This window comes from Pan paniscus, chromosome 7, assembly GCF_029289425.2.
Source record: "Pan paniscus chromosome 7, NHGRI_mPanPan1-v2.0_pri, whole genome shotgun sequence".
Lineage (NCBI taxonomy): Eukaryota > Metazoa > Chordata > Mammalia > Primates > Hominidae > Pan > Pan paniscus.
In genome coordinates this window covers 153501773-153519850 of record NC_073256.2, presented here as the reverse complement: position 1 = coordinate 153519850, position 18078 = coordinate 153501773, and the positions used below count along the sequence as shown (strand labels likewise).

Genomic DNA, 18078 nt, shown 5'->3' with positions numbered 1-18078 from the left:
ACTCCCCAGTTATAGCAGAAAATACATTTTTGTTTGTGCTTAATCTTGTCCTTTCTGGCAACTCTACCTAGCAACTGAGTGATTCCAAGCTAACTCCGCTGAGTGTTTTATATTTATATTTACCCTCTGGACATAGCTTAAGTGTCACCTCCTCTGGGAAATCTTTCATGACACCCCTTCCCCAAGTAGAAAATAAGAGCCCTGTCTCTTTACCAATATGGTCTTCTGAGTATATCTCTGCAATGGCACTTAAGCCATGTTATCACAGCCCCCCGTGTTTCTCCCACATGACTGTAAGCCAAGACCCAGGGCAAAGAACAAAGCCTTCTCTTTTGTCGTTAAAACACTAGCATGTTGAAGAGTGCCTAGCACATAATGGACACTCAATAAATTCTATTTAATAAAACTGCACTGAAAATAACTCTCTCACATTCTAGACACACACAGAATGTGTTCTTAATCCCTGTGAAAATTTCAAGTTAGTAGTATTTCAGCAGAATTGGACCAATTCCCCTGAGCCTGTCCAATAAAAACAAAGGAACAATATAATCACCCACTTTTTTCAGCTTCATTAAGTAGGGAATTGGAGGTAAAACTAGAAGCCAGACAGCACTTGGGAATGTGATACATGCCTTTTAAAGGGCTTAAAAAGAACAATTACGAAGACAAGGTTCCGCAGTTAAAACCAATCTTAATTGAATCAGCCTGGAAAGAGAAGCTTCAATTAGATTTCAAGGGAAGTTTAAGGGATTCTTCATAATTGAGTAAGTTAATTCAAAACATTCACACTCTAATAGTTTTGTCCACTCCTATGGCTGGATTGAGAAGACTGAGGACAAATTAGTAAGAGGTACTTGTATAAAATTCACACACATAGTGCATTCTTCTTTCCTGGATGAACAAGGATCTGCAGTGGTAAAGAAATCTGGTGGTGAAGTAAAATGGTGTCTCAAAGTAATGACTGGGGAATCAAAAAATTAACAGAGGCCCCATTTCCAAAGGTAAAATCAATTAAAATTCCAAGAGCCACATTAATAAACTCAAAGCCTGAAATGAAAAAAACAAGTTCAATCACATGCCTGAAGCACCATAAGCATAGAATATCTATATGCACATCTAGAGCTTACTGGCAGGTACATGCTATAATAGGATCAGTTAAAGGGGATATGGGAATGAGGCAAAGTGACGATATTAAGTATTACTGAAGAAGGGAGGACTGGGAGGACTCTCCAGAATAAAAGCCAGCTTATGTAATTCAACAACAACAACAACAAAAATGGTTGAGTACCTACAGTGGGCACCTCTGTGTTAGACACTAAAAAATTCAGAGACAAAAATGATTACTTCAACCTATACCATTGCATGATTTTTTACTATCTGCCCCTAAAGCTTGTTGAAATGAAGTAGGGTGCAACTAACTTAGTAAGGGACTGTGAATATACCTAGAACAGCTGAAAATAGCCCATGCACTGTAGAAGTACATAGTCATGGAGAGGATATAATACATGCCTGCTAACATTTATCAGAATGTGAAGCCCACCAGGCAAAAGCAGTGTGTGACTTCTCAACAAAGTACATTTGGTAAACAGATTAATTCTAATTCAGGGAGATAGAAAGTGATTGGGTGGATCACTTGATAGGTCGATTAACCACCATGTAAAGTTAAACAGCATTTCAATAGGAAGCAAAATAAAGAGATCTCTAGATAGAGAAACCAGCAAGAATTCCCAGGTAGAGCGGTGTATACATACCACTGGAACATTTTTTCCAGACCAAAAAATACATATGATTCCATTTACAATCGCTACAGGACAACTATTTCTACTATGACAAATTCTTTAAAAATACTTTCACATAATTTATCTTATTTATAAACATAAGGTTGGCAGAACAAGGGATTTTAATCTCATTTTACCTATGAAAAAGTTAAAATTTACACCAATGAATCAAAAAATGGCACAGCCTAATCTAAAAGTTTTCCATCTTCAAATCTAATGCATTCTGCTGTTCTACAAACCAGCAACATAGGACAATAAAACAAAAAAGAAGACCGTAAGAGTAACTAGAACCACATTATGTAATATCTTTCAGGTTCCTCTAAAGAGATGAAATTTAATGTGTAGATATTCAATAATCATTATTTTATTATTAGTTTAATATTTTGAACAGAGACTATTGAGAAGTGAAGCTGGCTGGACTTCTCGGTCGGGTAAGGACTTGGAGAACTGTTCTGTCTAGCTAAAGGATTGCAAATGCACCAATCAGTGCTCTGTGTGTAGCTAAAGATTTGTAAACACACCAATCAGCACTCTGTAAAAATGCAACAATCAGCGCTCTGTGTCTAGCTAATCGGGTGGGGACCTGGAGAGCTTTTCTGTCTAGCTAAAGGATTGTAAACACACCAATCAGCACTCTGTAAAAACGGACCAATGAGCACTCTGTAAAATGGACCTATCAGCGCTCTGTAAAATGGACCAATCAGCAGGATGTGGGCAGGGCCAAATAAGGGAATAAAAGCTGGCCACCTGAGCCAATGGCGGCAACCCACTCAGGTCCCCTTCCATGCTGTGAAAGTTTTGTTCTTTCTGTGGAAGCTTTGTTCTTTTGCTCTTCACAACAGATCTTGCTGCTGCTCACTCTTTGGGTCCGCACTACCTTTATGAGCTGTAACACTCACTGCAAAGTTCTGCAGCTTCACTCCTGAAGTCAGCGAGACCACGAACCCACTGGGAGGAACAAACAACTCTGGACACCACACCTTTAAGAGCTGTAACACTCACGGTGAAGGTCTGCGGCTTCACTCCTGAAGTCAAGCAAGACCACGAACCCACCAGAAAGAAGAAACTCCAGACACATCTGAACATCTGAAGGAACAAACTCCGGACTCACCATCTTTAAGAACTGTAACACTCACCACGAGGGTCTGCGGCGTCATTCTTGAAGTCAGCGAGACCAAGAACCCACTGGAAGGAACCAATTCCGGACACACTATCAACTTCAGATTTTTGCAAATCTGCTTTTGGAAAGATAATGTGGGTCAGTCATTGTTTTTATCCAATGTTTTGTTGATTCATACGTTAATCTCTAGAGGACTCTCCAGCCACTCTCTATTCTCATCCCTCCTTCATCTGCCTTACAAAAGAAAGCCTTGAGATATGTTGTGGTAGGCAACTAGAAAAACTCCAATGACCATGTGTTCATTGGTTGGGGTACCCTATCCCCCTTGACTATGGGCTGGAGTTGTTGACTCACTGCTAGCAATTAGAATGCCAATGGAGGGATAGGATGCCACTTATGATTATGTTCTAAAAAGAATGACTTCTGGCCAGGCACAGTGGCATATGCCTGTAATCCCAGCACTTTGGGAGGCCGAGGCAGGAGGATCACCTGAGGTCGGGAGTTCAAGACCAGCCTGACTAACATGGAGAAACCCCATCTTTACTACAAAAACAAAATTAGCCAGGTGTGGTGGTGCATGTCTGTAATCCCAGCTATTCAGGAGGCTGAGGCAGGAGAATCACCTGAATTCGGGAGGTGGAGATTGCAGTGAGCCAAGATCACGCCACTGCACTCCAGCATGGGCAACAAGAGCGAAACTCCATCCCCCACCTCACCAAAAAAAAAAAAAAAAAAAAAGACTGGCTTCCATCCTAGGCAGTTCTTCTCACTGTCTCAGTTATCCTTCTCTGGAGGAGGCCAGTGGCTATGTCACGTGGGAGTCCTGTGGAGAGGCCCATATGGTTAGGGATCAAAGCCTCCACACAGCCTTATAAGTGAGCTTGGAAGCAGATGCTCTCCTCTAGGTCAGAACTTTAAATTAGACCACAGTCTTGCTTGACACCTTGATTGAAACCTCATGAGAGATTGAACCAGAGGCACTCAATTAATTTATGAATAGAGTACTGACCCACATTAAATGTGAGATAATAAATGCTTGTTGTTTGAAGCTGATATGTTGGAGAGCAATTTAACACCGTCCCTCTAGTGCTGAACTCATGATAGCGTTCTCATGAGATCTGGTTGTTTAAAAGTGTGTCGCACCTCCCCCATTCTCTCTTCCTCCTGCTCCAGCCATGTGAAGTGCTGGCTCCCCCTTTGTCTTCTGCCATGATTTTAAGTTTCCTGAGACCTCCTCAGAAGCCAAGCAGATGCCAGCACCATGCTTCCTGTAGAGCCTATGGAACTACAAGTCAAATAAACCTCCTTTCTTTATAAATTACCCAGTCTCAGGTATTTCTTTATAGTGGTGAGAGAACAGACCAATATATGTATGTATTTGTGTATTTATATGTATGTATATGTACACACATGTATGCACACATATATGTATGTGTACACACATGTATGCACACATATATGTATGTGTACACACATGTATGCACACATATATGTATGTGTACACACATGTATGCACACATATATGTATGTGTACACACACGTATGCACACATATATGTATATGTACACACATACACCATTGAACTCTAACTAGATAGTGAATGTATTGTATCATCTAATGATATATGGGTTTAAAAAAAATACACAGAAACTACCTTCCCAGTGAGCTGTCTATATGCATTTAACACCCAAGAAGCAGGGCACCAACAATTTCTAACAGACGATGTGGAATTAGAGCCAAACAATGATATATGTCACCCAATAGCTCACACATCACATTGCACAACACATCCAAAGTGAAAGTTCTTTGTCGTGGAAGCTCACAGTTGGCAGCCTCTTCTGTGCTCTGCTCTCAGGGACTCTTCCCACCAGCACACTGCCCCGTTTGTTCACTCCTGTTCCTGCTGTTTCTTCTTCCTTGCTGCAGCTAATTCCACTCAAGTGCCATGTGACCTTTGGTTTTTCTACACTTGGGGGCATGCAAGTAACAATAGTGACTACTGAAGAACAAAGATGCTAGCCTGGTTGGAAAGGGCAGAAACTTGGCTAAATCCCAAGTCTGGTTTTTAACCAGCTAAAAGACTTGTCTGGGCTCATAACTCTCTACTTTTTACCACATAAGTAATCTTGAACACGTCTCTTAACCTCTAAGAGGTTCCAAATTTATGATGTTATCAAGAAGGTTAATGAAGAGCATCAAGCCAAGAGTGGTGGCATATGTTCTTGTCCCAGATACTCAGGAAGCAGAGGCATGATGATCATTTGAACCCAGGAGTTCACATCAATCCTGGGCAACATGGCAAGACCTGTCTCTAAATAAATAAATAAGTAAAACATCTATGGAAAACACTGGTACATAATAGATCTCTGTGAACATTCATTTATATTGTTGTAGTTTTATTATTTTTTATATGTAAATACATATATACCAACACATAACTCTAGGGTTATTGAGGGAATTAAATGAGATAGCCTATGTAATGCAACTACTATAAGGCAGACATCTTGTGGAAGCTCAATAAACATTATTTTAGTTTCCTTCCCTTCCTTTTCCTTCTCTTCAGAAGTCTTCCAAAAGGTAGAAAGTTATGTCAATAACAGAAATAATAAAAAATAAAATATATCCAAAAAGATCATGACCAGCCCCTCAAGTCATTCCAGAAAGTTATTGGCTACTACAGCTGCCCTAAGACAGTCTTCTGATTCTTCAGAGGGGTCGTAACTGTGCCCTGTGCTTCCTGACAGTTTCTGAAAGTTCCTGATTTTCTCTACATTCAAGGACAGAGTATCTGACTTTTCTTTACAATAAGAAGAACAAAAAATAATAATCCAAGTAACAAACAGAATTTATTCCGCAGACCTTCATAGACCAGTTTTACTTGGAACAAAGTGTGCTGTGATTATACATTTATTCAATAAGTCTCATTGTGGCAAAGACTGGTAGCTGTTCACCAAAAATTAGTGTTTTTATTTCATGGGATAGAGATGTTGCTGGGACATAGCTGCTCAGTCAAGAACTGCAATCCTCAGCCCTTGCTGCATGATCAAAGAAACTTGTAATTGAGTTTCGGTCAATAGTAGGAGCAATTTGTATTACTTCCTAGCTTGGCCCCACTCAACATCCTCCTGGAGGAGCCTAAATTCTTCCACTTTCCCATCTGCCTGCCAGCTGGATGTTAACAGCTAGCTCAATCTTAAAAAACAGACTTTTAAGATGAGAGCTCCTACGCTGGCTTGGGTCTCTGAATAAATGCATTGAACAAGCTACCATCACCACCATCACCAATCAACATGCGTGTGAGGAAGAGACAAATTTCTATTTGTTAGAACGTTGAGATTCTTTGTTGTTCTGTCTGTTATAGTTGCTATGATTGAAAAACTACCTATCAGATACTGTGCTTATTACCTGGGTGACAAAATAATATGTACACCAAACCCCAGTGACACACTGTTACCCACATAACAAACCTGCACATATACCCATGAAACTAAAAAAAAAAAAGTTGAAGAAATAAAAAACAAAAAGTAAATACATCTATTGACTATTTATAATGTACCAAGAACTTTCTGAGCACTGATTATAAAATGATGGACAGAATAAGAATGGCTCATACCTTCATGGAGACTAAACATGGAAGGATAAACCAATAATTTGGAAAGTAATACAACACTCCTGCATTTAGTACTGTGTTTAAAGGGATTTGAGAATCTTGGATGATACTGAGTCTGGTTCAAGTAGTGCTTCTCATCAGGAAAGCAGCAGTGTCAGAGTTCTAGGAGAATAGCAGATTCAGAGCAAGCCTCAGGCCAGCAGGTTTTATGACCTATGTGCAGAATATTTACCACCTGGCCTCAAATGAGCCTGAACCTGAGCAACAACCCCTGGCCACTCCTGATCCTGTCTGACTGCGGGATTCATTACTCAACATAGGTGTGAATAAGCAGCATATTTCTTTGGTATAATCCAGTAACAGGACCATGACTTAAGTCTATACTGTAAGTATTAATAACAACCTTTAATCTTTGCTGAAAATGCTGAGAAAGAGGCATTTTCTTTCCCGTAAGGTTATTCAACTGTAGGATGTAGACTGAGGTCAGTTTATGGCCATCATTCTACTGCATCAAACCAGCTAGCCCAAGAACAAAGCCAATGCATAGAAAATCAGGGCTGAAAGGTGGAGAGAGCTATGTCAAAATGCATTTTTCAGATATATGAACCATGTTTCCTCCCACTTTTAAAACAACTTGAGCCATTTCTGTCACATGAAACCTAAAGAATACCAGGGAATACTTTCTTACCTCTCTACCAGTTGCATTCATTCACTAATTATTACAATACAATTCATTTTCCTGAAATATATCAGAGTTTCAACATAGCACAATAGAAAGAATGAGAGTATTTTAACTTTGTCATTTAATTGGCATGTAATCATGCGCAAGTTACCTAATGTGGTAGAAGCCAAGCATCCCATTATTAAATGAGTGGATATAAATATCATGGTACCTAAGGTTGCTGAGATGAAAGAAATGAGATTGCTGGATTCAAATTTAGAGATATGGTGGAACAAGTTTACACTATAAAACATAAATGCCCCTCTTACATATCACTTAGAAATAATAAATACAATAAATTCTTTTAAAAAGATACATATATAAGTGAACACAAACTCCAAAAGGGAAAGAACAAAGACCCAGGTGCCAGAAACCGGCATTCTATGGTGATTATTAAAAAGTCAAGAAACGAGACACTGGCGAGGCTGCAGAGAAATAAGAATGTTTTTACACTGCTAGGGGAAATGTAAATTAGTTCAACCATTGTGGAAGATAGTGTGGCCATTCCTCAAGGATCTAGAACCAGATCTAATACCATTTGACCCAGCCATCCCATTACGGGGTATAGACCCAAAGGAATATAAATTATTCTACTATAAAGACACATGCACAAGTATGCTTATTGCAGCACTATTTACAATAGCAAAGACATGGAACAAACCCAAATGCCCATCAATGATGGACTGGATAAAGAAAATGTAGTTCATATACACCATGGAATACTATGCAGCCATAAAAAGGAATGAGATAATGTCCTTTGCAGGGACATGGATGAAGCTGGAAGCCACCATCCTCAGCAAACTAACACAGGAACAGACAACCAAACACTGCATGTTCTCACTTATAAGTGGGAGCTGAACAAAGAGAATACATGGACACAGAGAGGGAAACAACACCCACTGGTGCCTGTTGCGGGGTGGGGGCTGAGGGGAGGGAGAGCATCAGGACAAATACCTAATGCATACAGGGCTTAAAACCCAGGTGACGGGTTGGTAGGTGCAGCAAACCACCATAACACATGTATACCTATGTACCAAACCTGCACATTCTGCACATGTATCCCAGAACTTAAAGTAACATTAAAAAAAGAAAGAAAGAAAGAAAAGAAAAGAAAAAAGAAACTGGCATTTTAAGTTGATGTTGAAATGTTGGGCTGAGAAATATACATGAAATGGAAGTTCCAGGGCTGGATGCCGGGATGCTGAAGAACAGAGGATTTGCTATTTGACTATGGTATTGGGAGACTTTTAAATGAGTTCCCTCCATACAGCTAAGGCCTGAGAAAATAAATGCCTAACTGAAGGATGGAACAGAGCAAATGAAGGCCAAGGAAAGCGGGAGTGAAGTTTCTCTCTAGCCAGGCCTCTAGGTGGGGAGAAATGTAAGCTCATTCATCAGCAGTTATTAAAAACCCAAACCTGCATGAAGTGCTGGTACAGAATTCAAATTACTTGATCTGAATTGCTTCTTAAGCTCTAAACACATATATTAACAAATTAACTTCCCTCAGATTTGGAATGCCCCTAGAACACCCAGGTAAAGGAAACTCCAAATTTTTCTGAGGCAACATTTTCAAAATCCAAACTTACCTCTTCAGCACCCACAATAAAAATATCCCCTATGAGAACATTTACTCTGATATTAATATTTGGACACCAGCTTTATTTTAATATAGGAAGGACAAATACTAATTAAATGAATTCAGAAAGCATTAATATGGCAAAAGGTGACCTTTATAAACTATAAAATGAATAATTCACCAGAAAGATACTATAATCCTGGACCTATACATATTTAAAAACATAGACTCTAAAAGTAAAAGCAAAAATGGCAGAGAACTGATTAACTAAAGACTACTCAATGAAAGGTTTTAATACATCACTGTAAGAAAATTATAAATCAATCAGAAAAATATACTAAAGGTATAGAACAAAGATTGAGAAATGTTTCTTGCAAAAGACCAAATAGAAAAAATTTTAAGATTTATAGGCCACATACAGTCTCTATAATATTCTCCCCCTCTCTCTTTCTCTATTTTTACATATAAATATATATTTATATATTATATGTACAATTATATATATACATATACACAGATGCACACGTGTGCACACACAGACACACACACTCTTTTAGAGATGTGAAAATCATTCTTTTTTTTGAAAAGGAGTCTCGCTGTGTCACCCATGCTGGAGTGCAGGGGCGCCATCTCGGCTCACTGCAAGCTCCTCCTCTTGGGTTCACGCCATTCTCCTTCCTCAGTCCCCTGAGTAGCTGTGACTACAGGTGCCTGCCACCATGCCTGGCTAATTTTTGTATTTTTAGTAGAGATGGGGTTTCACCGTGTTAGCTAGGATGGTCTCAATCTCCTGACCTCGTGATCTGCCCGCCTCAGCCTCCCGAAGTGCTGGGATTACAGGCGTGAGCCACCTCGCCCAGCAGAGATGTGAAATTCATTCTTAACTCACAGGCCACACACAGGAAGGCCCAACCCAAGCCATGGACTGGTCTTGCCCAGTGGGTCATAGTTTACCAAACCATTATTTATAAGATAAGAACACAGGTAATGAGATTAACTTCATCAATACTTATTAAATCCTGCAATGAACAAGTACAGTATGCACATTCTTTTTACATTCATATGAAAAATCTTTATAAATAACAATAACATAATAATCCATAAGCAAGCTTCAACCAATATCAATAAAAACTTAATCTCCACCAAAAAGCAATATGTTAGATATTAATGTTAAAGAAAGCCCAAATATACGAACACTTAAAAATTTTAAAATAAAACCCTTAATAAGTTATGGGATGAAAAAGAAGTCATAATAGAAACTTCATGATATTTCAAATTGAGTGAATATGTAAACACAACTTTAAGAATGAAAATGTACAGCATTTAATGCATGTATGGGAATTAATATAACAAATGAATTATTAGACTAATCGTGTCTTATTAAGAATGTTAAAAGTTTTCTCTAATGTTAAAAGTTATTGTTGACTAGCCAACATTGTCATTCTTAGACTTCCTCCTTAGCAGGGTACAGGAGATTTTTGTAAGCACAGTAAGAGCGAAAAAGAAATAAGAAATAGTATAAGTCCTGAAAAAAGAAATAAAATTGACATTATGATAAACTCACAAACAATATGCTAATATATAGAAAAATACAATTTCCTAACTATTAAAATTAAAAAGGTCAAAGTTGCTAAGATAGGATCAAATAACATTTCTATATATCAACAACAATCAATTGAAGTAAATTATCATTTTAAATAGAGTAGCACACAAAACAATCCAAATTATGAAAACATATTTCACACTTTGAAAGAAAACATTCAATATGTTGAATTGAAAGGTATTGAAACTACCACAAATTATGTTTTAATCAAAACCAATGTGATTTTTCACTTAATGTAACAAGATGTACAATTATGTACAAAAATGGATATGCAGGGTTATGTCAAATTGTAAAATGAAATGGAAGTAAAAAAACTCATCTCACTAACATTTAAATACACTCTAAAGATATAGAAATAAAAAACAGTATGAGGTTTGGATAGGGATAGGAAAATAAATCTGAGAAAGCAAATAGAGACCCCAGAGAAAAAAGTGTGTGTGTGTTTGTGTGTGTGTGATTTATACATGCATAGTCATCTTAGTTATATATTTGATATAAAATGTATTAAAAAGTTGTTAAAGTTAGAGGACTCCATTGGTTGCATACAAGTAATCTCTCATATTTTGTAATGGAGTTGGAAGAACAATGAGGACAAACACCAGGACCCAACAGCCAAAGTGGATGGATGACCTTCAAGGATAATTACCAAAATATATTGTTATATATTTGATATAAAATATATTAAAAAGATGACATAAAATCTCAGGGACAATTGGTCATCTATATATGGAAAAGCAAAATAGATCCTTACCCGACACATTAAACCCATACACACACTTATATCAGTAGAGATGGATATGAATGTAGATAGAAATATATATCAGGTAGACAAAAAAAAAAAAAAAACTAAAAAATTTACAATAATTTTAATTGCCAAAAATATGCCTTTTAGGAATCAGTCTTTGGTAGAATATGTTAAATAAAAACAGGAAGATAAAATCTGAAAAGTTTTGATAAAGTTGACTACATTAAAATTAAAGAGGCCGGGCGTGGTGGTCTATGTCTGTAATCCTAACACTTTGGGAGACCGAGGCGGGCAGATTGCCTGAGCTCAGGGGTTTGAGACCAGCCTGGGCAACATGGTGAAACCCTGTCTCTACTAAAAATACAAAAAAAAAAAAAAAAAAGTAGCCAGGTGTAGTGGTGCACACCTGTAGTCCCAGCTACTCGGGAGGCTAAGGCATGAGAATCAGTTGGCAGGGGTTGCAATGAGCCGAGATTGCACCACTGCACTCCAGCCTGGGTGACAGAGCGAGACTCTGTCTCTAAATAAATAAATAAATAAATAAATCTGTATGACAAAATTTTTATTTAAATAAGCAAAAGTAAAAAATAATTCATAGTCTGAAAATAGATACCATATACATGTGAGTTTTAAAACACAATATTAACATTATGTTAAACATAGAAATGGTTACAACAGCTAGATGTTGCATTTCATTTATTCTATCCCACCCTACACGTTTAAAATTTGTAGAATAAATACTATTTCTAAGCATTTAGCATGATGCCTCCCCCAAGGTAACCATGTTGTCTAATAACTACATAGTCCTTACCAAGCACCAGACATTGTGCTAAGACCCACTCCATAAATATATATATATGTGTGTATGTGTGTGTGTGTGCGTGTGTGTGTGTATTTAATAATGACAACAATGTTATGAGATTACTATCCTCATTTTAAGATGAGGACACTGAGGCATAGCAAGGTTAAGTAATTGGCTCAGATAATACTATTTCTTTAGACACTATGCAATAATGTATCTCAAAGGCATGCATTTTCTCACTATTAGTTCTCTTTCTTTCAGAAAGTTATTACGGCAGGTAATAACTAAGTAGTACTTTCCAATTTACAAAGAGGTTTTCTGTAGATGAGATATATAATTATGTCAACAACCTGGTGAGATAAGAAGGAAAGGAAGAACATTTCTCATGTATAAATGAAAAAAAAAATAGACACTCAGAAGTAAATTTACTAGTCCAAGGTCACAGGGCAAGGTAATGTCACAACCTGGACATGAATACAACTCTTCTTACTCCCAAGCCTAATTTAAAACCAGGTCTCTCTCAGGTTCTAATTTATATATTTTATTCAGGCATTTCTTTGATGTTATTGGCAAACTTCCAGGATCTATTGTCATAAGAGCCTTTGAAACACTTATGCACAACTTATGATGGAGATTTGGCACCCTTGGTGGTGTTGGTGACCATCTAAAGAGGATTACTGTGCTATGCCTTGGTGGGCATATTAAGAAAGGGGGAACTTAGCCTCGGCCTGACAGCTCCAGAGATCTGGAACCATAAAGGGAGGATGAGGAGGGAAAATAAATCATTGAGAAGTGGAATAGTAGTGCCAGGATTCCCCAGTAAGACCCTAACACTCAAAGATAATATCCTTAAAATAAGGAATTAAGGCCATCCCCAGACTTTGAAATTTGAAGCTTGATGACTGGTGGAATGCCACAGCTGCCCAAATCACACTTCATGTTGAAGCACCTCAAGCTTTTGGCCCAAGGGCCAGAAAATGGACGAGGCAAAGAAGACAGAAGCAAAGCATTATATCAAAACATGCACATGGACATCAGCTGACCTGGACTTAGTGGCCATCAAAGTGTCAGAGAAAGAAAAAATGGTGGCCGGGCATGGTGGCTCATGCCTATAATCCCAGCACTTTGGGAGGCCAAGGCAGGTGGATCATGAGGTCAGGAGTTCGAGACCAGCCTTACCAACATGATGAAACCCAGTATCTACTAATATATATATATATATATATGTATATTATATATATTATATATAATATATATATTTTATATATATAATATAATACACACACACACACACATACACACACACACATATAAATTAGCTGGGTGTGGTGGTGCACTGAGACAGAAGACTTGCTTGAACCCAGGAGGCAGAGCTGAGATTATGCCACTGAACTCTAGCCTGGATGACAGAGCGAGATGAAAGAAAGGAGGGAGGGAAGGAAGGAAGGAAGGAAGGAAGGAAGGAAGGAAAGAAGGGAGGGAGGGAGGGAAAAAGAGAAAGAGAGAAAGAAAGAGAGAGAAAGAAATGGTAGTCAAAGACAGCCCTGAAACGCAGCAGGAGAGACTTAGGATATACTAGAGAGAAGGAAAACATACAACGGGGCGAGAAGTAAGAAAACAGTGTCTAAGGTGATAGGAAAGAAGGGACCATAAAGGAGAGTTAAGGAAGGTTACAATGTAAGACACTCTGGTGGACAATTCTTGCTCTGAAGATTTTAGCCAGGTTTGCCAAACATTTGTTGGATCTGCATTGTACAATTTGATTTTTACTAATGCTAAATTCTGCTTTCTCCTTCTTCCCATCATGGGGGTTGATTCATAATTCACATCCTGCACCCTAAACTTGTCTTTTCCAGGGAATTATAAATGGCTGGTATTGGTAGTAGACCAAGGAAAGCAGAAGCTTACAGAGCTAGATTATGCACCCTATGGATAGCAATGAGGGCCTTATGCTGGTGATACGTGGAACACAGAAAGCGCCCAGCACAAGGGAGCTGTCCAGCTGCTGAAACATTCACAGGTGGTGCATTCATAAGGCATACCGCTGAAAGGGAATTCATTAGAAGGTGTGGTAAATGTACCAAGCATTTGAAGTACATAGAGAAAAGAGTAGCTTTAAAGATAATGCTGCCAAATAGTATTGCTAAGTATCACTGAGACATTACAAAAAGATAATGAAGAGCTTAGTGCAAGTGTTATGCTATTCAAAGCCAGGTGTTAAAGTTAGAAGGCTCCACTGGTTGCCTACAAGAAATCCCTCATATTCTCTGATAGAATATGGAGGACAATGAGGACAAACACCAAGACCCAACAGCCAAACTCGAGGGATGACCTTCAAGGATAATTACCCAAAAGGAATATTGTATTCTGGGAAGTGGGAAGGTCAGAGAGTAATGTCAGCTTCAAGGATATAAAGAATGTAGAAGTCATGGCCCCTTCAGTTCTCATATTAACAACAGTCTGGCCCCTGAGGAAATCAGATGGATTCTGAATGAAGTCTAAGGACCAGTGCATGAACAACCAAGTAATAAGCCTGGTTGTAACCAGCATGCTACATGTGCTTTTGTTGTTGTTAGACTAGATTAATATGATCTCAGGTACATGCTATAGAGATATTGTTTTGGCAAATGTGTTCTTTTGTATTTCAGTCAAAAGAGAGGATAAGACATAGTTTGTATTCATATGGAATGGGTAAAAATACACTTTAACAATATTACCCGAGATCTATGTTCACCATCTTGTCCTCTGTTACAAAACAGTTTAAAGAGAGATGGACCACCTATAGGGCACACAAATATTATTTTAATCTATTATATGTGGTATCGTGCTCAATGAACAAAGTGAGCAAAAGGTGGCTTACATGCTGGCAGTCTTGGTGAAACTCATGTGAACCAGAGGGTGAGGTATGAACCCGGGCAGTTTTAGGGGTTTGCCACTTCCATAAAACTGTAAGGGTCCCAGTGGGGCAGAATTACATGAAAGACTTACAGCATTAAGTGGGGCCCAAAGCAGAAAAGAGTTTGCAGCAATGTCCAGGCATTAATGTAAGCAGCAATGCCAATTAGGCTGTATAATTTAGCTGACTCTTGTATTACAGATGGGAAAAGATGCTATGTGAAGTACATGGCTTGCTCAAAAAGGAGAACTGCAATTCAATGCCCTGAACTGGGAACGAGATCAAGCCAACTGCTGGAAAGAATGTTATGGCTTAGGAAACAAAATCCTGGTGAACTAATGGGCTATGGTAGAGACAAAATGTCTAAGCATGAGACAAGTGACCATGTGTCTGAAACTGCATCATGAACTGTTTCCTTCACAGTGACAATGCATTATACTTTCAAAGCATTACCTATAGAATTTAGCCTGAGCAAGACCAGAATGCACAAGCAAGATGCACGAGCAGATATTTCGTATGTCCATGGCTCCTACCTGCATTGGGCAAACACTCTTGTTTTGTCAGGTATCTTCTATGATCATATGTATGGGAGATCTTGGATAAATAGCTTACCTAGAAGTAAAAGCCTAAGCTGAGCTTACAGGTGGCTTGGTTCAGTGTGTGTGTGTGTGTGTGTGTGTGCATGCACAAGGTAAAAATGGAGAGCAGTGTCACAACAGCCTCATTTAGAGATGGTCTTAAGGATAATGACAAAGAAAAATCCTCTCAGTGAATGGAGCTTCAGGCAGTGCACATGGTCATCCAATTTGTGTTGAAATTATAAGTAGCCCAACATTAGAATAAACAAGAAGTCATGAGCAGTAGTGAATGGTCTGGCTGACTTTCCAGGGGCTTCAAGAGAAGATTGTAATATTAATAACAAATAAATTTGGATGGATGTATAGAAATGGTAATAAGTTGTACAGTTCTCAGCATTCGCTAGAGAGTATTTACCATAGTAGAGACACTAGATAACCAAGTAAACAAAAAGGCCCAGCAAGCCAGCTGATGTCAGCTAGTCCTTGGTTAGCCCAATGCTGACTCAGGAATGAAGTGTCTACAGTGCCACAGGTGGACCTTATGCGTGGGCCTAATAGCAAAGACTCACCAAGTTTGATCTATTCCTGTTACCAAATATAAAAACTTCCAGCAACAGAAACAAATGCAAAGCTTTCGATGGGAAACAATTTCTGTAAGAGACCCTGAAGCTACTTGGTGATAATCAGACTGTATTGAACTCCTGTATCCTGAAAGGGTAAGTAGTTTGTTCTCACAGAAGTAAACGTGTTTGCTTTTACTAGCAAAGGGCCTTAGGCAGCATCATTATCCAATGGATTTTGGAGCATTTGACCCATGTAAATCCAGGGGATCCACTTTACAGAAAAAAGAGTTGAGGGAGTCGATCCATGACCATGGGATCCTCTGGTTGTACCAAACTTCACCACATAGAAGCTTTTAGCCGGATAGAATGTTGAACTGGCCTGGTGAAGCATAGTTGAAAACAATAGTTCAGAGTCAATACTTTGAGATCACTGCATGCCATCCTCCAAGACCCACTATATGCTTTGAATCAATCTGTATGGCATTGTGCTGCCAATCGGAAGAACATACGTCCTGGTAATTTAGGGGTAGATACAGCACTTACATCAACCCACAGAGAAAACTGGTGCTTCCCATCCCTACAACTATAAGTTCTGCAGAGTTAGAGTCCCTGGTCCCCAGATATATATATGGAAGTACATCTGAGCAGACAAGAGATAGACCATGGTAGATCTGGAGATGTGCTGCCTTAATCCTTCCGAAAGAGGAGCTTGCTGCCCATCTGTAGGGAGTGCTGCTCAGAGATGGCCACTAATAGCTTCCCAGCATTTAACTTAATATCTGCTCTTTTGTCATACACACACACGTGTTTATTTTTCCACTGTAACCTATGCAATCTATACATGATTGAATATTGCTTTGTAATATTTTTACTTCAAAATATAGTTATACATTTACCAATATGACTAAATATTCTACAATATCATATTTGCAGCTACATTAAATTCTAAAATCCAAATACCATATTTATCTGATTTTGATGTTTTTTTATTTTTATTTATTGATTTATTTATTTTGAGAGGAAGTCTCACTCTGTCACCAGGCTGGAGTGCAGTGGTGCGATCTCGGCTCACTGCAACCTCCACCTCCCAGGTTCAAGCGATTTCCCTGCCTCAGCCTCCCGAGTAGCTGGGACTACAGGCGCGTACCACCACGCCCAGCTAATTTTTTGTATTTTAGTAGAGACAGGGTTTCACCATGTTGGCCAGGATGGTCTCTATCTCCTGACCTCACGATCTACCTGCCTTGGCCTCCCGAAGTGTGGGATTACAGGCATGAGCCACCGCGCCCGGCCAATGCTTATTTTAATTGTACTTTCCCTCACAGTGTAGAGCAGGTTAAGTTTCCCTACAGACAATGGCATGCAGGGATTCTCAGGATACACTTGGAGAGGACTCATATCGACTAAAAACTTTACCATAATTAAAGTTGTAGGGTATTGTTAAAAATGTAGGGATAATACGCTGAGGACAGAGTAAACTCATTATATCTGTTTATTAATCTTACTTAAAACATTCTTGACTTATAAATTTAAATATCACCTGCTATTCTTGAATCTCTTCTTTAGCCCTGAGAGAGTCTAGCCCCAGGTTAAGATGGGCTAGAGCAGGTGGGGCCTTTCTAAAACCAGTCTCCCGTGGCCCATTTCCCCATCTTAATTATTGGTTATAGGAGCAACTGCACAGCATGAAAAAATAAAACTTACATAATTCTGTTTCTAATTTATGCTTGCAATAAATTATAATTGTGCCTAATTGCTTATGCCAACCACCAAGTTATGACAGGAGGAGAATGACAATGTATTTCTAAAATAAGACATTATTGAGATTGTCAAGGTATTAAGCAGATCAACTATGAGAAAGTGCAGAATGACAGTTTGCATATTATCAAGCACTAGCTGGCAGGACTTTGTTAAAACACAGAATCTGGCCGGGCGTGGTGGCTCACGCCGGTAATCCCAGCACTTTGGGAGGCTGAGGTGGGCAGATCACAAGGTCAGGAGATCGAGACCGTTCTGGCTAACACAGTGAAACCCGGTCTCTATCAAAAATACAAAAAAATTAGCCGGGCGTGGTGGCGGGCAC

At 38.8% G+C, this 18078-nt stretch overlaps 1 long non-coding RNA gene across 2 annotated transcripts in view; it reads right to left on the bottom strand.

Moving 5' to 3' along the window:
• LOC129398648 (uncharacterized) overlaps positions 1-18078 on the bottom strand; it is a 258989-nt gene that overhangs the window by 172471 nt on the left and 68440 nt on the right. The window contains exon 3 of one of the 2 annotated variants that reach the window (XR_010113036.1): positions 2890-3013. This is a non-coding gene — a long non-coding RNA (uncharacterized LOC129398648). The remainder of the gene's footprint in view (positions 1-2889; positions 3014-18078) is intronic. The other variant, XR_008626517.2, reaches the window with a different exon arrangement.